Genomic DNA, 23,439 nt, shown 5'->3' on the forward strand with positions numbered 1-23,439 from the left:
CATGTTTTTATTGAACACACCATCTAAACATTCACAGTGCAGGTGGAAAAAGTATGTCAACCCTTGGATTTAATAACTGGTTGAACCTCCTTTGGCAGCAATAACTTCAACCAAACGTTTCCTGTAGTTGCAGATCAGACGTGCACAATGGTCAGGAGTGATTCTTGACCATTCCTCTTTACAGAACTGTTTCAGTTCAGCAATATTCTTGGGATGTCTGGTGTGAATCGCTTTCTTGAGGTCATGCCACAGCATCTCAATCGGGTTGAGGTCAGGACTCTGACTGGGCCACTCCAGAAGGCGTATTTTCTTCTGTTTAAGCCATTCTGTTGTTGATTTACTTCTATGCTTTCAGTTGTTGTCCTGTTGCAACACCCATCCTCTGTTGAGCCTAAGCTGGTGGACAGATGGCCTTATGTTCTCCTGCAAAATGTCTTGATAAACTTGGGAATTCATTTTTCCTTCGATGATAGCAATCTGTCCAGGCCCTGACGCAGCAAAGCAGCCCCAAACCATGATGCCCCCACCACCATACTTCACAGTTGGGATGAGGTTTTGATGTTGGTGTGCTGTGCCTCTTTTTCTCCACACATAGTGTTGTGTTTTTCTTACAAACAACTCAACTTTGGTTTCATCTGTCCACAGAATATTTTGCCAGTACTGCTGTGGAACATCCAGGTGCTCTTGTGCAAACTGTAAACGTGTAGTAATTTTTTTTTTTTTGGGACAGCAGTGGCTTCCTCTGTGGTATCCTCCCATGAAATCCATTTTTGTTTAGTGTTTTACGTATCGTAGATTCGCTAACAGGGATGTTAGCATATGCCAGAGACTTTTGTAAGTCATTAGCTGACACTCTAGGATTCTTCTTCACCTCATTGAGCAGTCTGCGCTGTGCTCTTGCAGTCATCTTTACAGGACGGCCACTCCTAGGGAGAGTAGCAGCAGTGCTGAACTTTCTCCATTTATAGACAATTTGTCTTACCGTGGACTGATGAACAGCAAGGCTTTTGGAGATATTTATAATCCTTTCCAGCTTTATGCAAGTCAACAATTCTTAAAGGGATTCTGTCACCTCCCCTCAGCCAAAAAACGATTTAAAAGCAGCCATGCAGCACAGCTTACCTGGATTAGGCTGTGCTGTTTAATCTTGAAATCCGTCCAGCAGTTACTTTAAAAAACGACTTTGATCAATAAGGAAATGCGTCCTGAAGGTGCCCAGAGGGGCATTTTTTTCTTCCTAGTGAGCCCAGTACCGCCCCTCTTTCAGTGCCCAGCCCGCCTTCCTTGTATTTTCTAACTGCCGCCCCCAGCCTGCCACAGCCTCTCCTGCCTCTCCTCCCCCTCCCTCACGCCGAACGAAGTCTCGCACAGGCGCAGTACCCACTGAGGGCTGCGCCTGTGCGATCATCAGGAGACTGAGGGCGGCAGCTTCATCTTCGTCACTGGGCATGCGCCGAGCCCAGTGACGTCCGATGCTCGCTCTTCCCTCAGTCAGCAGGGAAGAGAGAGCATCGGACGTCACTGGGCTCGGCGCATGCCCAGTGACGAAGATGAAGCTGCCGCCCTCAGTCTCCTGATGATCGCACAGGCGCAGCCCTCAGTGGGTACTGCGCCTGTGCGAGACTTCGTTCGGCGTGAGGGAGGGGGAGGAGAGGCAGGAGAGGCTGTGGCAGGCTGGGGGCGGCAGTTAGAAAATACAAGGAAGGCGGGCTGGGCACTGAAAGAGGGGCGGTACTGGGCTCACTAGGAAGAAAAAAATGCCCCTCTGGGCACCTTCAGGACGCATTTCCTTATTGATCAAAGTCGTTTTTTAAAGTAACTGCTGGACGGATTTCAAGATTAAACAGCACAGCCTAATCCAGGTAAGCTGTGCTGCATGGCTGCTTTTAAATCGTTTTTTGGCTGAGGGGAGGTGACAGAATCCCTTTAATCGTAGGTCTTCTGAGAGCTCTTTGTGTGAGGCATCATTCACATCAGGCAATGCTTCTTGTGAAGAGCAAACCCAGAACTGGTGTGTGTGTTTTTTATAGGGCAGGGCAGCTGTAACCAACACCTCCAATCTCATCTCATTGATTGGACTCCAGTTGGCTGACACCTCACTCCAATTAGCTCTTGGAGATGTCATTAGTCTAGGGGTTCACATACTTTTTCCACCTACACTGTGAATGTTTACATGGTGTGTTCAATAAAAACATGGTAACATTTAATTCTTTGACTGTGATTGTGAATTGTTGTGACTTAGATATAAATCAGATCACATTTTATGACCAATTTGTGCAGAAATCCATATCATTCCAAAGGGTTCACATACTTTTTCTTGCAACTGTATGAGCACTCCCGCAGTCCCTGCCACCAGAGAGGTCTGCACTTTCCTATATTGTGCAAGTACGACCACCGCTGATGGATTACAGGGTGGTCATAACCATAGAAACGAGTAGTGTATAATGTGATAGAAAAATAAATCTAGCCAGCAAAGGAGGCAATATGGACAATCACAATACATTAGTAAGTGCCCTGTATTAACTTTCTCTACATGATAAATGCTATTTGCCTAAGTGAGACAACCCCTTTAAGCCTGTCTCAGTCTTCACACCAAAGCTCACAAATGAGTTACATAAGGCCTCTTGCACCTGACCGTGTTTCCCCCCTGGCCGTATTGCGGCTCGCATACGGCGGATCCGCAATACCCGGGACACCGGCCATGTGCATTCCGCATCACGGATGCGGACCCATTTACTTGAACGGGTCCGCAAATCCGGAGATGTGGTACGGAAAGGAACCACGGAACGGAAGCACTATGAGTGCTTTCGTGTGGTTCCTTTCCATGCTTCTGTTCCGCAAAAATATAGAACTTGGCAAAAAGTGAATGGGGTTGCGATCCGCATGCGCGGCCGGTGTGTGCAATATTCATGCTGTCTAATCAGCACCTTGATATGCCACGCCTGTGAGGTGGGATGGATTATCTTGGCAAAGGAGAAGTGCTCACTAACACAGATTTAGACAGCTTTGTGAACAATTTTTGAGAGTAATGGTTTTTTTGTGTATATAGAAAATGTTTCAGATCTTTAAGTTCAGCTCTTGCAAAATGGGAGCCAAACTGATAGTGTTGCATTTATATTTTTGTTCAGTGTATATTTATATGAGTTAATATAACATAGACGAGACAGCTAGTCTGATGTGAGTAAAGAAAAAAATAAAAGCTTCTTATCAGCATTCCATTATACAGTACATGCAACATAGAGAAACATGGTGAAAAAAGAGATCCATCAACAGCAACTTGATGATGGTTTTGAGCTACAATAAGTTTTGTTTACACTTTTCAAGTGAAAATAGGAAGCATAGGAAGCGTGATAAAGATGTTACATAGATGCTAGTATAATTAGGCCTTTTTCACACCAGCGTGACGGATTAGGTCCGGATGCGTTCAGGGTGCGTTCAGTGAAACTCACACTATTTTGCAAGCAAGTTCAGTCAGTTTTGTCTGCGATTGCATTCAGTAGTTCAGTTTTTTCCACGCGGGTGCAATGCGTTTTGATGTGTGAAAAACATCGCTCATGTACACAGACCCATTGAAATGAATGGGTCAGGATTCAGTGCGGGTGCTATGCGTTCACGTCACGAATTGCACCCGCGCGGAAAACTCGCTCGTGTTAAAGGGGCCTTAGGGTTACTCACTTTTCACAGTAAATTAGAAAATGGCGCAATTTTGGCTTAGATTTCAGTTTACAGCATACAGTACATCAGATATATTAAGAGCTGTGCACCTTTTAATATGTATGGCGAATATTATGTCAACCATGTAGGCCTCTGTGCTTGATTGTTCGTTATTTTCAAGATGTCTTCTTGCTTACTATGAATGGGAAGATTCTTGCTTACATCATCGGTTTAAAAACCCATAGGCCCTTTTCACACGGGCGAGATTTCCGCGCGGGTGCAATGTGTGAGGTGAACGCATCACTTGTGTGTTGCGTGAAAATCGCAGCATGCTCCTCTTTGTGCGTTTTTCACATAACGCAGGCCCCATAGAAATGAATAGGGTTGTGTGAAAATCGCAAGCATCTGCAAGCCAGTGCGGATGCAGTGCGATTTTCAGGCACGGTTGCTAGATGACGATCGGGATGGGGACCCGATCATTATTATTTTCCCTTATAACATGGTTATAATGGAAAATAATAGCATTTTGAATACAGAATGCATAGTACAATAGGGCTGGAGGGGTTAAAAAAATAATAATTTAACTCGCCTTAATCCACTTGTTCGCACAGCCGGCATCTCTTCTGTCTTCTTTTGTGAGGAATAGGACCTTTCCTCACAAAAATGCCGTCACTTCGTTCATCACATGGTCCGTCACATGATCCATCACCATGGTAAACGGTCGTGTGATGGACCATGTGATGAGCGTAGTGACGTCATCAAAGGTCCTATTCTTCACAAAAGAAGACAGAAGAGATGCCGGCTGCGCGAACAAGTGGATTAAGGTGAGTTAAAAAAAATTATTATTTTTTTTAACCCCTCCCCAGCCTTATAGTACTATGCATTCTGTATTCAGAATGCTATTATTTTCCCTTCTAACCATGTTAGAAGGGAAAATAATACAATCTACAGAACCTTGAACCCAAACCTGAACTTCTGTGAAGAAGTTCGGGTCTGGGTACCACATTCAGTTTTTTATCACGCGCGTGCAAAACGCATTGCACCCGCGCGATAAAAACAGAACGCAATCGCAGTCAAAACTGACTGCAATTGCGTACCTACTCGCGCGGGTTTGCCGCAATGCACCAGGACGCATCCGGACCTAATCCGGACATGCTCGTCTGCAAGGGGCGATACAGATCAAAATACTTTTCATAGAGCTTGTATCCAGCATGATATAATTCAGATTGAACTGACTGTAATAAAGTTATAACGAGTAGAACATGAGCCACCGGTGAGAAATGAATGGACCAACAGATAGATGGCTTATATTTAGGAGAAGAGCTCTGAGGTAGATTACTCTGTCTACATTTACTATCCACATGGAAAAATTATTATCCACCGCGGAGGAGAAAAACAGAGCTTTTGTCAGATGTGTTTGTCAACAGGACGTCAGGCAGTCCATGGAATTTAGTGTGTTTGTGCAGTGAGCTTGGACATTTACACTTGTCTACGTCTAATTCAGCAGCGCAGATCCATTCTGACAGACATTAGCTTGGAGAAGATATTCTTCTGGGCCGTCACCTGCAATTGAAATGCTGTCTACAGTTGCTGTGCTTTAATTTGTGTCTAAAGCATACCACCTATAAATTGTTTGTGCGCCAGTATCCACACAAGGGCAGATTTACTGTGTTTTGGTTTTAAAGAGGACCTGCCGCCTCCCCTGACACGTCACTATTTTCATTCCCCATGTAATAACAATTCAGGAGCATCTATTCTTATGACTCTATGTTGTATCATTCCTTTATTATTCTTACCAGAGGTTAATAATGAATTACTAGCTGTTTACAAGAAAGGTTCAGATGGGTGTTACCCATTGTGGGTGTGCCCATGCCCAGTCTGATAATGACAGCACTGATTGGATGGTGTTATACTGTCAAGGGACACACCCTCAACTAGTAACACCCAAGTGGACCTTTATTGCTTTCCACATTTACATTAAAGTGACCAAGCTGTCGGTCATATGTTTCTTCATCAAAGTTTTTCAGCTAATTAATGTTACGGAAAATAAATAAATAAATATAACATAAAAAAAATCTATCAAAATATTAATATTGTCATTGCTAGACAGCTAAGGATAAAATGGGCTATAAATGTGTGCTTGGAAAATATAAGATCTAATACATAATATTAAAAAAAGCGGCGCTTGAATCCCACTTATTGCCCCCCCCCCCCCCCATTAGTTCCTCTTTTTGGAACTGAGCAAGATTTTATGAAGACAACCCCTTCTCAAAGATGCCAAGGAAATGATTTTTGCCAGGGAAAGCTGCTGCCAGCCGCTTATCTCCCCTGTGGTGAGGAAAAGTATTTTGGCCAAAATGTACTAGTGGTATGGGCCAGGTCATCTTATTTAGCGGCTCCCCTTTTCCTCATTCAGGGGTGTCCTGATGGAAGGGACCCCACGTGTGATGGATGCCAATATGTCTCCATAGACTATATGGAAAGGGATTGTCTAAACTTATTTTCTTTTTTAACCAGAAAATTGAAGGTAGACTTATTGTTACTTATAATATAAATGTGCTTCTGTATCTGGAAGGTGACTTCAAAGGGTCTGAGCAGCAATACCCGATACAGCCTGAGGACAAGAGTGACGCTGTTTCTGAAAGTAATCCCATCTCTATACATAAGCTTTGTCCATAACTCATTTCTGACAATTATTATTTGCCTCTTATTAATGTGTTTAAGTGGAACGCGCGATTTCTGTTGGTAACTTCTCAAGTTCAAACCATCCAATTTTTTGCATGTGGGTAAATCATCAGATTCCACAAAGATCTTCCTCTCACAAAGAGCCCTGTGGAGTATCAAAGACCACACCAATAGTAAAGAACTGTAGACACTAGACACATGCACTTGTATTTGTTATACTCACAAGCGCCGGAGAAAATGCGTGCATATCAAACACATATAACCGTCTCGTGTATCTCTCCAGTGGTTAATTCTACAGAAGAGAAATTCACTCCAATAGTGAACACTTTGCCTAAAAATATTTTTTTTTTATTATACTCACAAGCGTAGATAAATATATGCACATAAAATAGGTAAAAAAAAAGCCTTGTGCTCATGCCCAACCCGGGTTTCACTCCAATGCTTCATCAGGGGCGTATACCTCAATCATTAGGAAAGATCTTTAAATATTGTCCCATTCTCCTTCCCCACTTTTACTTTTATCCCATAAAAAGTTATTTTAAACTTTAATCTATAATATAGACTTCCATTATATATAAAACTAATCCCCTCATAATAATAAGGGTAGCTACCCTAGCATTCCTTTTATAAAAACTACACAAATATACAGGAGATCCCGTTCATAAACTCCCTTTCACACATCATCGACCTTCACGCGTCCACGTGGTACATACTGACCAATCATCAGAGAACCTACCGTGAAATGCAGCAGTTTCCATTCATTTATTACTCACAACAGGGTACAGCATAAAGAAAAGTGGGTTACCGTCAAATATGTCTCCTCCTGTCAGGCATGATTTTACATCACACTCCACATTCAATCCCTGTGGTTGGATCGTGTCCAACTTGTACATCCATTTTACCTCTTGTCGATCAATCTTTGCAATAGTATCCCCCCCCCCCCCCGCAAATTCCCCTTCCCTAATTCCACCCCAGCAGACATAAGTCATCTCGGGTTTTTCTGGTGAGCGGTTTTAAAATGTAGAGAGACCCCATGTAGTGTTGAGCGAGCATGCTCGGCTGAATACTAGTTCGGCTCGAGCATTGCTATGCTCGGTACATGTTCTCGAACGCAATGCTCGAGTCTCCTCCCCGCACGTATTGCGGCTGCTAAGCAGCCAATAAACGTACAGGTAAGTACTGCCCTCACTGTAATGCCAGTAGCCATGTTGGCTACTGGCATAACAGTGATTGGCTGACCGGAATGCGTCATCGGGTGCTATTTAGCACCCGATGACATGGGTTCGGCTCAGTGCGAGTCAGGGAGAGCTGAGCATAGGAAGGGACAGAGAGTGTAGGGAGTGTAATTGAATTACATTTTTCTACAAAATCGTTTCATAGACCCACAAGTTTTTGTAAGGACTTGTGCGGACAGCAATATATGTTTGTAGCGCAACCTGCGCTAAATTGCTCAGTGTTAGGGAGAGCTGTGCATAGGAAGGGACAGACAGTGTAGGGAGTGTAATAGGAAGATTTTTATACCAAAAACTTTTCAGAGACCCAAAAGTCCTTTTAAGGACTATTGTGTGTGACAGCAGCAATATATATTTTTAGCGCATCCTGTGCAAAATACTGTGTAATAGGCCGCTGCGGACAGATAAATTATTCGAGCCACATCTCCTGTGTAAATTGTGCGCATCCCTAAAATATTAGTGACATCCATTGCACTTTTTCCGTAGATGGTGTCCGCTGCGGACAGTTAAATTATCTGTGCCACATCTCCTGTTTAAAGTGTGCGCATGCCTAAAATATCAGTTACATCCAGTACACTTTTTCCATAGACATTGCAAACTGTGACATAACCTGTGGTACCTGTCCTGTATAATGTTTTCTAATCACAAATACCTTTGTAAATTTTTTTGCACATACACTTCCAAATCCTACGCGACTGTACATGTGACATACTTTCAAGCATATATCACATTTAAAATGAAGAAGGCGAGCAGTAAGGTATGGGGAAGTGGCCCCATCAGTGATGCTGATCGTGCACGCAGGGTCTGTGGCCCTGGGCGCAGAGAAATAGTACCTGCTGCCAGAGCAGAAGAAAAACAATCATCCAAGATACCTAGCTTCATGTCCCAGGGTGGTTTGCAGGGTGGTGCAGGACACCACTCTTGAAGTCAGACCAGTGCGACCAGGTGGTCGGTTGGATTGCAGCAGATTATGCATCCAGTCACTTAAGCACCACCCTGTCTTCCACCAAGTCTAGCCTCAGTATCCAGGATTCTGGTCAACACATTCCACACCCTGATCCTCCTTCCTCCCAACATTTACAGTCTGGCCAAACAAGTGATCCCACACTTAGATATTCCAAGGACCTCTTTTCATCGCCATTACTTGATTACCCCCTCTCGCCAAGCACACTTGAAGAGGGACATGAGATCTTGTGTCCTGATTCCTAACCTCTTGAACATCCACAGTCACAAGAACATGATGGTGGGGAACAGCAATTAGTGTTTAATGAGATGGATGATGATGAGGCACAGTTGCCAATGAGTCAACCGCAATTAGTGTCTCAAGAGGTTGATGAAGAGGATGAGACACAGTTGTCAATCACTAAAGTTGTGGTTAGGTCAACAAATCAGGAGGATGATCAGAGTGAGGAAGTGGAAGAGGAGGTGGTGCACGATGAGGTCACTGACCCAACCTGGGAAGGTGGAAAGCCGAGCGAGGACAACAGTACAGAGGGGGAGGGATCTTCTGCACTGCAACAGGCTGGAAGAGGCAGTGGGGTGGCAAAAGGGAGAAGGCGGGCCACACCACACAGGTCCGCAACTGTTCCATGGAGCAACCCCTTGCAGATATCTCCCTTGCCAAGAGGTAGATGTTTTGCAGTATGGCGCTTTTTTTTAGGAAAGTACGGGCAACAGAAGAATAGTAGTTTGCAACCTGTGCCATACGAAAATGAGCCAGGGCGTGAACACTAGCAACCTCACCACCACCAGCATTATCAGCCACATGGCATCCAAGCACCGTAATAAGTGGGACGAACGCCTGGGTCCACAATCTGTGTCTGCGGGTCACACCACTGCCTCCTCTTCCCCTGTGTTAGGTGCTGGCCAATCCCCTTTCAAAGGCGCAGGTCCGGATGCATCCCACCCTGCACCTGGAGCTTCGCAAGCACCATCAGCGAACACATCCCCTTCGGTGTCCAAGCGCAACATACAAATGTCCTTACCCCAGGCATTTGAACGCAAGAGCAAATACCCAGCCACCCACCCACAGGCCATAGCACTAAATGCGCAATTTTCCAATTTACTGGCCCTGGAAATGTTGCCATTTAGGCTTGTGGACACTGAGGCCTTCAGCAGCCTGATGTTGGCTGCTGTCCCCAGCTGCCACTATTTTTACGGGTGCTGTCCCCGCCTTACACCAACATGTGTCCCGTAACATCACACGTTCCCTGACCAACGCAGTTCCAGGGAAGGTCCACTTAACCTCGGACACATGGACAAGTGCATTCGGCCTGGGACCCTACATTTTCCTGAACGCACACTGGGTGAACGTTCTGGAGGCCGGGAGCAAGTCGTACCCTGGGATGGCACAAGTGCTACCGACGCCAAGGATTGCGGGCCCTCGTCGATCAGGGTTTCCGCCAGCACCTATGTTAGTGGTTCCAACCCCCACTTCTCCTCTTCCGCCTCCTCCTCCACTTCCACCTCCCAATTATCTGCGTGCAGCACCAGTCAGTCATCAATTGGTAGCTGGAAGCAGTGTAGCACTGCAGTGGGGAAGTGGCAACAGGCCGTCTGAAGCTGATATGCTTAGGGGATAAACAGCACACCGCCGCAAAGCTGTGGCAGGGGATAAGAGACCAGACTGAGCTGTGGCTATCACCATTCAACCTAGAACCAGGCTTGGTTGTGTCTGATAATGGCCGTAACTTGGCAGCTTTGAAGCTCGACATGCTCACACACATCCCATGCCTAGCCGACGTCTTAAACTTTCTCAAAACCTATGCCAATTTGCCTGAGCTACTGGTGAAGGTGCGCCGCGTGTGTGCACATTTCTGCAAGTCACAGACAGCTTCAGCTGGTCTGTCAACGCTGCCGCATCGCTTGAAATTGCCAGCTCACCTGCTGTTGCGAGACATGAGCATGCGCTGGAACTCTACATGTTGGCCAGACTTTGTGAGCAGCAGAGGGCAGTAGTGGAATACCAGCTGCAACATGGTCGTCGCCTTTCCAGTCAGCTTCCGCTATTCACAAGCGAGGAGTGGGCATGGATGTCTGACGTCTGTGTGTCACTGCCTGCCCTGTGAGAGATCTGAGAAGATCGGATAGACTTGCAGCACGTGTCTATCTGACAGGTCTTTCTGTGTTTCCCTTCTGTTTGTTGTTGTGGGCAGGATCCCACCTCTCCACAGGTTCTGCTCGTTTAAGGAGCTCTATTTAAGTCCGCCTCTTACTGCTGACTTTGCGGTTGATATTTTCCTTCTGGAGTTCTATACAGGTTGTTTGTGGATCCTCTACTTCCAGCTCGTCTCTAGCTAAGTTCTTCTGTTCTCTCCTTTGTGTGTGTGTTTCTTCTAGGTCTCTGGTCCCTTCACGGCTGTCTCATTCCCCGCTCCCTAAGTTAGGGTTTGCTTCAGTGTCAGCAGGGCTTAGGTTCCAGCGTAGGGGTTCGTTCACCATCAGGACTTGTTCATACTGTCAGCAGTCAGGGAGAGACTCAGGGATTGTTAGGAGGTTACCATTCCCTCCTCCCTAGCTTTGGCGCCTAGTCTGTTTACCTGTTGCTGTTTGTTTACTTGGTGTTCCTTTTATCCTCACTTGCCGTGACATTATCAACCGCCCCTACCGTCATTATTTTCTTTGCTTTGTGCAGATATGGATACTGTTAATGCACTGGTGGATCGCATGCAGGGATTATCTTTAGAGGTAGGTGACCTCCATAATTTAGTTGCACAGTTTCAGAATTTCAGGCGTCTGGTTCCATCAGTGGGAACCAGGGCAACCTTGAACCTAAAGTCGCCCTCCCAGATAGGTTTTCTGGGGGGAGTGATCATTTTGTTCGGTTCAGAGAATCTTGTAAACTGTATTTTTGACTGCGTCCGCTCTCCTCTGGGGACGAAAATCAAAAAGTGGGGATTATTATTTCTCTGCTAAAAGGGAATGCTCAGTCCTGGGCCTTTTCTCTACCGATTGGTTCCCAATCCCTCCGATCGGTGGATTAATTTTTCAAAGCCCAGGGCCTTATTTATAATGATCCAGACCGGGTTTCTCTGGCCGAATCTAGGCTGCGTAGTTTGAGTCAGGGAGAATGTTTTGCAGAGTCATATTGCTCTAAATTTAGGAGATGGGCGACTGATTCAGAGTGGAATAACCCAGCACTCCGTAGTCAATTCTGTCAAGGGCTGTCTGAAAGACTAAATGAAAACCCTGATTCTTTGGAGGCGGCTATGTTCCCCTCACTCGGGATGCACTACCATATGGGGAAACAGCCTCTTCTGTCCCGCGGGGTACAGAGACACTCGAGCTTGTGTCTAGTGATGAGCTTTTGCAATTTGGACAGGTCTCTTCATGCCCTGGTAATAGGAACTTCGGGGTTCAGAGAAGACTTTGTTTCTTCTGTGGTAAAGAAGGGCATTTTTATTAATGTACGTCCTTATATTAAACCTCAAGGTGAAAAAGGAAAATAAATAAATCTTCTGCCGAAAGAAATTATGATGTTGGTAATAGAGAGTTGCCATTAAATTGGACTTTGAAGAATGGCGTCATTGGTTAGAAGGAGCGATTCATCCCATTATGGTAATTACTAGTGTTGAGCGGGAAACCAAAGTGCTCGTGTGCTCTGGCCGAACACATAGGTATGCTTGTGTGTTCTACCGAGCACAATGGAAGTCATTTAGAGAACCCCAGGTACCCCCTGCTCGGAAGAGAAGAGGGTGTCTGGTTCATAAAAAAAAGTTAGAAATTGATGGAAACCCAGCCTTGTTTTTCAGCTCTCATAAGACTATGAAAACCAATAGATGGCGCTATTGAGTTATGAACAGCGCCATCTATTGGTTTCTTATGACAACAGACTAATAGTTTTGTCAGAAGACTATGAAACCAATAGATGGCGCTGTTCATAACTGAATAGCACCATCTATTGGTTTCATAGTCTTCTGACAAGAACATTAGACTGTGAGTCTTATGACAAGCTTATTAGTGTAGCCTTTTGCATGGAAAATTCGCAATAAAAACTTTCGCGAATTTTCCATGCAAAAGGCTACACTAATAAGCTTGTGATAAGACTCATAGTCTAATATTCTTGTCAGAAGACTATGAAACCAATAGATGGCGCTATTCAGTTATGAACAGCACCATCTATTGGTTTCATAGTCTTCTGACAAAACTATTAGTCTGTTGTCATAAGACAGTTAAACCAATAGATGGCGCTGTTCATAACTCAATAGCACCATCTATTGGTTTTCATAGTCTTATGACAGCTGAGAAACAAGGCAGATTCTGCTTATTTGCATGTCCTTCCCATATGCCCATGTTTATGCAAATTTGTTTTTACATGACAAAACTGTATAGAAAGGTTATTGAATATTATGTTAGGACAATCAGAAAACTTTTTGTCGCCCTAATGATATTGATCTAGGTGTGCAGGTTCACCCAAGCCATCCAACAGATGCAAAATAACTTTGAGGTTTACTGGTTCTTAGTCAGATGAGAGCTGTTTTGGAATATCTCATGGTGCACAAGGCTGCCATTGTAAGGTATGCTGGCTGTTATCTGTCTCATTGATAGATTGACGGCTTGCACATACCTGGCTTTAGGCATATAGCTTTTGTGTTGTTGTCTATTGTATGTCGTACATAATAGGAATCTAAGACGCATCAAGCTATCCTCTTATTGCTGTTTGCAAACCATTTTGATGGGGTTTCCATCAATTTCTATCCTTTTTTTTTGAACCAGACACCCTTTTCTCTTCCAAGCAGGGGGTGCCTGGGGTTCTCCCATTGACTTCCATTGTGCCAAGGTGCTCGGTAGAACACACAAGCATACCGATGTGTTCGACCAGAGCAAACGAGCAAACACTAGTCAACAGTTGCTAGCCACATATTGTCCCCAAAAGGTCCTAAATTCTTTATCAGATCTATAACACTTCCAGAATATTTCAAATAAGATGGAGCTTTTGTGACATATCTCCAGAGAAAGTAATCAATATATTCCGTTAACCTACTGGTTAAATAATTTATTCCGGAGACCATAGGCCTCCCCGGTGGGTCTATCAGACTCTTGTGGATTTTTGGCAAATAATAAATCACAGGTGTTACTGGGTTTTTAATTGATAAATATTCCAATTCTTTTTTACTAATAATTCCCTCCTTATTCCCCCTTTGCAACAACTTGTCCAGCTCTACTTTAAATTCTAGGTAACAGTTTCTTTTTAAGGGGTAAGTAGGTGTCCTTATCTGCTACCTGTCTGTATAATGACTCCTGTATCTGGAAGCTGACTTCAAAGGGGCTGAGCAGCAATACCCGATACAGCCTGAGGACAAGAGTGGAGCTGTTTCTGAAAGTAATCCCATCTCTATACATAAGCTTTGTCCATAACTCATTTCTGACAATTATTATTTGCCTCTTCTTAATGTTTCATCAGTTGAAAAATAACACGTACAAGTGGCACGTTTATGGGCCCACCTTGAAGAATTAACATGAGGTTTCAGAGGCCTAGACAAGCAAATTACCAGGTTATCTGAGGTAACATAAAGCTCAGGAGAACAGAGATTGATAGTGTGTACCTTGCGCTGCTTTGTGCAGCACAGCATGTGTTGAGCGCCACACCAGACTGTAAGATCTGTCCAGACTTCTGAAGCAAGGAAGTTAATGTTGTTTACAGCCTACAGTGCTATGCAAATCATTTGCCCTAGAATTCTCTGCTATCCCATTTATATATTTTGATTTTGTCCCTTAAAGGAGTGACTTTGTGATACTTAAAGTATGGTGAAAACACACCATAAACTTTTATTAAGACTTGTTTAAAAACATTCTAAGCTGTTGGCGACAGATGTATCAGGAAAATAAATGAATGTGTTATCATCCCCTCTAACTATGACAAATGACTTACTGATGTATCCTTTAGATTACATACAAGGCTCTTTTGCAGAACTGCAGGATACATGTTCTAAGTATAGTCGTGTTTATAAGTCATGATGATCGGGTGCAGTACTCCTCTAGAAAAGAGCAAGCAGATGATCTGCAATACTATCTGCAATTGTTTATTATATATTGCAATGTCGTAGTATGTTTTATGTATGCTTCAGGAATGATAAGATATAGGTGGCATTAGGAATGGAACGTACCATTACATTCCTCTCCTCTTGGTAGGAGTGGGCTCGTCCTGCTTCCTGCGGATCGCAAAACACTAACGGATGTGTGAATGGACCCTTACTGGGGCCACTGGAAGGCGCCATTTTTTTTGTACTGGCACACGTGATAAGGGGGAATTTTTTGTACTGGCAAACATAAGGGGTATTTTTTTGTACTGGCACACATAAAGGGGTATTTTTGTACTGCAAACATTGTAAGGGAGTATTTTTTCTACTGGCATACATTATAAGAGCTTTTTGTACTGGCACAAGTAAGGGGGTATTTTTTTTACTGGTACACAGTATAAGGAGGTATTTGTTGTACTGACACACATAGTAAGTGGGTATTTTTTGTACTGGCACAGGTTATAAGGGGAATTATTAGGGTCATTATTACTGGGCTTTATTACTACTGGGGACTATGTGGAACATGATTACTAGTATGGGCACTATGGGTCACGGTATCTGCTTTTTTTGGTGGACATTATGTTTATGGCACTATTAGTATCAGAGGCTCTATTTATTGGGTGCAGTTATTTTTAGTGCACTGTGTGCAAATAAATATTGAGGGGGCACAATCTGTGTGGTACTAGTATTTTCCGGGGGATTATCAGTTTCAGCAGTATAGCATTGAGGAGCACAATGGACACAGTATTGAGGGTGGTAGGATGAGGTGAGGATGATGGAAAAATAGGAAAGTAAGATGTTCTTTTGTCAAACTCTGCAGACACAAGAGATGATAGAAGTAATCATGGCAATCTGGTCTGAATCGAGAAGATGAGTAAAGAGAACGTCTACATAAGAGGAGACAGAACTGCATGTAAGAGGTAGTGTATGCAATACTGTATTCTCCTATATGCGTGATGTACATTTTTAACAATAAGGCCGTAGGGAGTAGGTTAGGTTGAAAATTGAACATTGGGAGGGGGATCTGTTTCAATTTTCACCTCAGGCAGCTGTCACGGTAGGTAAGATAAGGGAAGGAAACAGAACAAGGCAAAGCAAACAAAAACAACTGACTAGGCCCCAAATGCTAGGGAACAAAGGGGTCACCTCCTAGCAATCCCTAAAACACTTTCCCTAAGCTGCTATGTTCATGTGCATATCTCGATGGTAGATATGCACATGCCCACGTACCTAAGACTATAACACACTGAACCAAACCCTCAGCTGTAGGGAAGAGGGAAAGAGGCACCCAGATCCTTCAACAACCGAAGGAGCTAGCGTCACCCTAGAGGCCTAGTCAAAACAGACACAAAAGGAACAAGGGAAAAGGACTTAACTAGAGATGTGTTGGAGGAGACGATCCACCAAACCTCCAGAGCTCACACAAGGCAGAACTATAACCCACAAAGGCTATAGGGAGAGGGGGGAATAAATAGCCTCACCAATACCTAAAGAGCAACACCTGGGAGGAGGTGGGATTCTGCTCAAACCAACAACAAAACAAACTGTCAGATCGAGTCAAGTGTAGCAACTCTGACAGATCTCCTCAGAACACCCACAGGGCAGGACGTGACAGTAACCCCCCTCTACGGGTGACCTCCGGACACCCAGGCCCAACTTTATCTGGGTGTGCCCTGTGAAAGGCACTCACAAGGCGGCTAGCATTAACATCGGTAGCCAGAACCCACATTCTTTCCTCAGGACCGTATCCCCTCCAATGCACCAGGTACTGAAGGTAACCCCGAAGAACACGAGTTGAGAATTCTATAGATCTGAAACTCCAGATTACCATCAACCAAAACAGGAGGAGGAGGCAAAGGAGATGGTTCCGCAGGTTCCACATATTTCTTCAACAAGGATCTGTGAAACACATTATGGATCTTCCAGGCCTGCAGAAGTTCCAGACGAAACACCACCAGATTGACAATGGCCGAGATTTTGTAAGGGCCAATAAATCTTGGACGCAATTAAGAGGGTACTTTCAGCTTAATGTTTTTAGTGGACAACCACACCAAATCACCCGCACACAGGTCCGGACCAGTAATACGTCTCTTGTCTGCCATCCGTTTATATCTTTCATCCATTTTTTTCAAATTAACTTGAATCTTCCGCCTGACAAAACACCTCAAATAGGTGTTTTTGGTGGCCATTTGGCACTCCAAAGAATGCAATGAGAGTCCACAGCTAAATTCAGTCTAGCGCCACCATGGCAGGCAGGAGGAATCAGGTACTGCAGGTAGGCTACGAATATGCCTGCTCTGACTCCCCAGTCACACCACCAAGAGTAAGGGAGTTTTTTATTTTTCTTTGAAGGAACCCCCTATTTTTTTTTCATTACCACTGCGAGGTTTAATAAAAGGGCACACATTAACAAAATTACCTTCTTTACTACAGAAGTAACACATTCTATTCATCTTCCTAAAATTCCTATTACCAGAGCAAGAAGTAACTTGACCCAATTGCATAGGCTAATCATCAGCCCCTAATTCAAGTGTCATAGTACCCGAGGGACAGGAGGGACTGATTCTCCACCAGACAGCACACCCTGCCCGAGGGGAACCTTGCACCTACCCCTAAGACATCTATCAATCCGTACGGCCAGAGACATGGCTGCCTCCAACGAATCAGGTTTTTCATGAAATGCATCTTTTAATCTCTCAGATAGCCCCTGACAGAACTGACTACGGAGTGCAGGATCATTCCACTCTGAGTCAGTCACCCATCTTCTAAATTCAGCAGAATACGACTTTTATCAGCTTATTATGTATTATCAGTTAATATTGTGTTGTTACCTCACAGACACTGTTTTATCAGCATCATATCATGTATTATCAGTAATATATAATGTTATTACCTCACAGACACTGTTTTATCAGCATCATATCATGTATTACCCGTAATATATAATGTTATTACCTCACAGACACTGTTTTATCAGCATCATATCATGAATTATCAGTAATATATAATGTTATTACCTCATAGACACTGTTTTATCTGCAGTAAATCATGTATTATCAGTAATATATCATATTATTACCTCATAGATACTGTTTTATCTGCAGTAAATCATGTATTATCAGTAATATATCATGTCATTACCTCATAGATACTGTTTTATCTGCAGTAAATCATGTATTATCAGTAATATATTGTGTTATTACCTCATAGATACATTTTGTCAGCATTATATCATGTATTATCAGTAATATATTGTGTTATTCCCTCATAGATACATTTTGTCAGCATTATATCATGCATTATCAGTAATATATTGTGTTTTTACCTCATAGATACCATTTTGTCAGCATTTATATCCTGTACTAACCATACAGGATATAGTGCTAATAAAACCATGTCTGTGAGGTAATAACACAATATATCACTGGTAATACCCTTATAAAATCTTGCATTTTGCTATACAAAAAATGACTTTGATTAGTGACCCACCGAACATAACTTTGCTTGGGGCCCCAGAAATGGCGAGTCCACCCCTGCATATATCTGACCACTATTGGGTAGCGATGCATATAAAGAGATTACAAAAGATATACAGGAGATAAATGTTAAAAATGTTCTAATGTGAATAGAAAATGTGTTTTCTGTCATGTTTTAAATTTGATATTTCTAACACTAATGTACCATTACACCAACTACATATCCGTTATGTAAATCATATGCATTTTAAACCTAATTGAGATTTTCATTATATTAAAGGTAATGAGTTGTGAATGCAAAGCAGCTTGACAAAGCCATTTCAAGGTATTGGGCAGGAAAATAAGAAACAATTGCTAACTAAAATGTCATTTTGATCATAGCAAAATAGTTCAAATTAGTGGGATTTAACTGCTCATGAGCAGCAGTGAATTATCCCTGGAGTCATCAGCCTGGCGCAATTACTACAATGGCACAGTGATGAGTCCTCCAGGAGATCAAAGATATCCAAAATGAGCATTGTAAGAACTACGGGCTATTGTAGCCTCAGTTAAAGGGGTTTTCCGGTTAGAGGAAGTTATCTCCTATCCACAGGATGGGGATAACTATTAGATTGGAGGCGGTCTCGCTGATCATGTTTTCGCAACAGACCCAGAATGATCGTGTATGGTCTGCCAGAATCCACATAGACTGGTACTGCCCAAGTGTGAGTGCGCCATTCACAGATAGAACAGCCTGTACAGTGTGTGTGGTACTATGTGTATAGTATGCTGCAGTGCAGCATTAGGGATAGGGACATGGGGAGAGTAAGGCATGGCCTTCTCTTTCTGTAACTCTATTCTAGACAGCCCCGACAATTATTTTAGCTTCAACCCAATGCACAGTCCAGTAAGACTCCAACCCTATAAATCATGGACTGAACTCCCCCTTAGTGTTTTTATTCTTCTTTATGGTATATAGTGGCATTATTTATATGTACAGTATGTGGCAGCGTCATTTATGTGCATAGGGTGCTGGTATTATTTTATGTATAATTCTGGAGCATTTATTCATTGTTGTGGCTACTAGAAGTGATGAATGAATTACTAACAGTCTGCAGTGAAGGTCCAGATGTGTGTTACCAGTTGGAGATCTGTTCTGGCACAGTTTGGCACTATCAGTGTTGCCAGTGCCAGTGCAGGGATTTATTATTCAGCATCAGCCACCATCATAAATCTGGTGCATTATTTGACTGTGTCGTCTAAGGCTACTTTCACACTAGTGTTTTGGCTTTCCGTTGCTGAGATCCATCATGGGATCTCAGAAGCGGTCCAAAACGGATCAGTTTTGCCCTAATGCATTCAGAATGCATCAGTTTACCTCCGTTCAGTCACAATTCCGCTCTGGAGGCGGACACCAAAACGCTGCAAGCAACATTTTTCTGTCCACGATGTGGTGCGGAGCAAGATGAATCTGTCCTGGCACACAATGTAAGTCAATGGGGATTGATCAGTTTTCTCTGACACAATAGAAAACGGATCCATCATGGCTATAGAAGACATAATACAACCGGATCCATTCATGATGGATGCATGCGGTTGTATTATTGTAACGGAAGCGTTTTTGCAGATCCATGACGGATCCGCATAAAACGCTAAAGTGAAAGTAGCCTTAGGCTAGTTTTACACTGGCATTATTGTCTCTCTGGATCCGGCATTGCCAGATGTTATTGCAATGCCCACCGGCCCCATTGACTATAATGGGATCTGTTGTTGATCTGGCTGCTAAAAAGCCTAAATTTGAACATTACAGGGAGTGCAGAATTATTAGGCAAGTTGTATTTTTGAGGATTAATTTTATTATTGAACAACAACCATGTTCTCAATGAACCCAAAAAACTCATTAATATCAAAGCTGAATATTTTTGGAAGTAGTTTTTAGTTTGTTTTTAGTTTTAGCTATTTTAGGGGGATATCTGTGTGTGCAGGTGACTATTACTGTGCATAATTATTAGGCAACTTAACAAAAAACAAATATATACCCATTTCAATTATTTATTTTTACCAGTGAAACCAATATAACATCTCAACATTCACAAATATACATTTCTGACATTCAAAAACAAAACAAAAACAAATCAGTGACCAATATAGCCACCTTTCTTTGCAAGGACACTCAAAAGCCTGCCATCCATGGATTCTGTCAGTGTTTTGATCTGTTCACCATCAACACTGCGTGCAGCAGCAACCACAGCCTCCCAGACACTGTTCAGAGAGGTGTACTGTTTTCCCTCCTTGTAAATCTCACATTTGATGATGGACCACAGGCTCTCAATGGGGTTCAGATCAGGTTGAACAAGGAGGCCATGTCATTAGATTTTCTTCTTTTATACCCTTTCTTGCCAGCCACGCTGTGGAGTACTTGGACACGTGTGATGGAGCATTGTCCTGCATGAAAATCATGTTTTTCTTGAAGGATGCAGACTTCTTCCTGTACCACTGCTTGAAGAAGGTGTCTTCCAGAAACTGGCAGTAGGACTGGGAGTTGAGCTTGACTCCATCCTCAACGCGAAAAGGCCCCACAAGCTCATCTTTGATGATACCAGCCCAAACCAGTACTCCACCTCCACCTTGCTGGCGTCTGAGTCGGACTGGAGCTCTCTGCCCTTTACCAATCCAGCCACGGGCCCATCCATCTGGCCCATCAAGACTCACTCTCATTTCATCAGTCCATAAAACCTTAGAAAAATCAGTCTTGAGATATTTCTTGGCCCAGTCTTGACGTTTCAGCTTGTGTGTCTTGTTCAGTGGTGGTCGTCTTTCAGCCTTTCTTACCTTGGCCATGTCTCTGAGTATTGCACACCTTGTGCTTTTGGGCACTCCAGTGATGTTGCAGCTCTGAAATATGGCCAAACTGGTGGCAAGTGGCATCTTGGCAGCTGCTTGCTTGACTTTTCTCAGTTCATGGGCAGTTATTTTGCGCCTTGGTTTTTCCACACGCTTCTTGCGACCCTGTTGACTATTTTGAATGAAACGCTTGATTGTTCGATGATCACGCTTCAGAAGCTTTGCAATTTTAAGAGTGCTGCATCCCTCTGCAAGATATCTCACTATTTTTGACTTTTCTGAGCCTGTCAAGTCCTTCTTTTGACCCATTTTGCCTAAGGAAAGGAAGTTGCCTAATAATTATGCACACCTGATATAGGGTGTTGATGTCATTAGACCACACCCCTTCTCATTACAGAGATGCACATCACCTAATATGCTTAATTGGTAGTAGGCTTTCGAGCCTATACAGCTTGGAGTAAGACAACATGCATAAAGAGGATGATGTGGTCAAAATACTCATTTGCCTAATAATTCTGCACTCCCTGTAGATGTAATAAATCTACCCCAGTCTGTATAATCTGATCCTTCAGACATGTATTCGCCCCTTTCCTACCTCTTGCTAATCCAGCCGAGAGCATTGCATAGGCATCTGTGGTCATAAGCAAGTTAGTGTAGATTTAGGGTCCATTCACACGTCCGTTTTTTCTTTCTTGATCTGTTCCGTTTTTTGCGGAACAGATCAGGACCAGATCTGGACCCATTCATTTTCAATGGGTCCTGGAAAAAATCGGACAGCACAATGTGTGCTGTCCGTTTCCGTTGTTCCGTTCCGCATGTCCGTTTAAATATAAAACATGTCCTATTCTTTTCTGCAAAATTCGGATCCTGGTACAATACAAAGTCAATAGATCCGCAAAAAACGGAAGACATTCGGATGTCATTCCGTATGTCATCCGTTTTTTGCGGAATCCGTTCCTGGAAACACATAACAAATTATTATTATTTTTTTTTTTTTCTTTCAATTTTTTTTCAAAGAAATCCAAACAACTTTATTTGATTATTGAAATGTATACATGTTTCCGTTTTTTGCGGATCCGCAAAAAACGGATGACATACGGAAACATTTTCAGGAACAACGGATCCGCAAAAAACGGACCGAAAATCGGGATATAGGAAAATACTGACGTGTGAATGTAGCCTTAGGCTGTGTTCACATTAGATTTTTATCCCACGGTAAATGTATAAACATGGAGTATACATTTAAACGGATGCCTATGACAGATGCCGTATATCTGTCACCATAGGGTTCCATTGTTAAAAAAGCTAATAAATTTAACGTATACATTTTGTTCACTGTCTCTTCAGGATGGAAAAGCATAGTGTACTATTCTTTTGCATACTTTTTTCCCCCAACGAATGAGTTAAACATGAGATAAAAACATGATGTAATCAAAGCCTTATTCACACACAACATGTTATTTATTTTTAAGAAGATATTCGTACTGCATTTTCTCATAGAAATCAAAACTTGCAGCCATGTAAGAGTTAAAAGGACACTTCCGCCAGAAAGTTGTTTTTTTTCACAGAAAACATTTTTTAAGAATGTGTGGCTGTTTTTCATTTCACCAATACTATCCCATTGAAGATTAAATATAAAATATTGTTCTTCTGCAGGAGTCAACACCTAGTGATAAAATAGAGATCCCAATGGTATTTTACAGCTCATGTGAGAGAAAGATGTTATGTTATTAAAATAGTAGATTAGTAGAATTAGGATAACAGTATGTCAGCTTTATTGTTCTCTTTATAGACCTAGATAAAGATGCCCACAAAAGAGAACTGTACTATAGGTGCATTTACACATACCAATTAAGCAGGAAATTATCGGGAAGAAACTGTCCCTTCCTGATAACTGTCTGCTTATAAGAGGAGTTAAAGAGGACCTAACACCTCTCCTGACATGTCTGTTATAGTAATAACAATTCTGGAGCCAGAAATGACGATTTAATGTGCTACATAAACGAGAAATTCACCCAATGAGCAAGCATTTTGTTCGTTCATCGGGTGATTAACACGGGCAGATCATCAGGAACGAGTGTTTGTACAAATGTTTCTTTGGCCCGATAATAGTCCTGTGTAATGTGCGATGCTCCAATGGAGTCACTCATCTCCCCCTTCCCTCTCTGGTCGAGTTGGACGCATCTTGACAAGCTCGAACAATGAGAGAAGAAGAGAGAAGTAGAGCATGCTTCACAGGGAACACCCACTGGGCTTACAGCTCCACATGAAACTATGTCAGAAAATGAAAATTTTGAAAATAAAAGAAGTATGGAAATCGACAACATAGTTCACCTGATTCAGATACATAGATACTAGAGATGAGCGAATTTCCTCGTATGAAATTCGTTCATACTTCATTTGGTTGTAAAAGGTGAATTGCGTTATTGATTCTGTTCCAACGGACCATAACGCAATTCTATGATGGAATACATAACGGAATGGCTTTAGAGGCATTCCGTTATTCATTCCATCATAATTGAAGTCTATGGGCTGCAAAACGGATCCGCC

This window comes from Bufo gargarizans, chromosome 6 (assembly GCF_014858855.1).
Source record: "Bufo gargarizans isolate SCDJY-AF-19 chromosome 6, ASM1485885v1, whole genome shotgun sequence".
NCBI classification, from domain to species: Eukaryota; Metazoa; Chordata; class Amphibia; order Anura; family Bufonidae; genus Bufo; species Bufo gargarizans.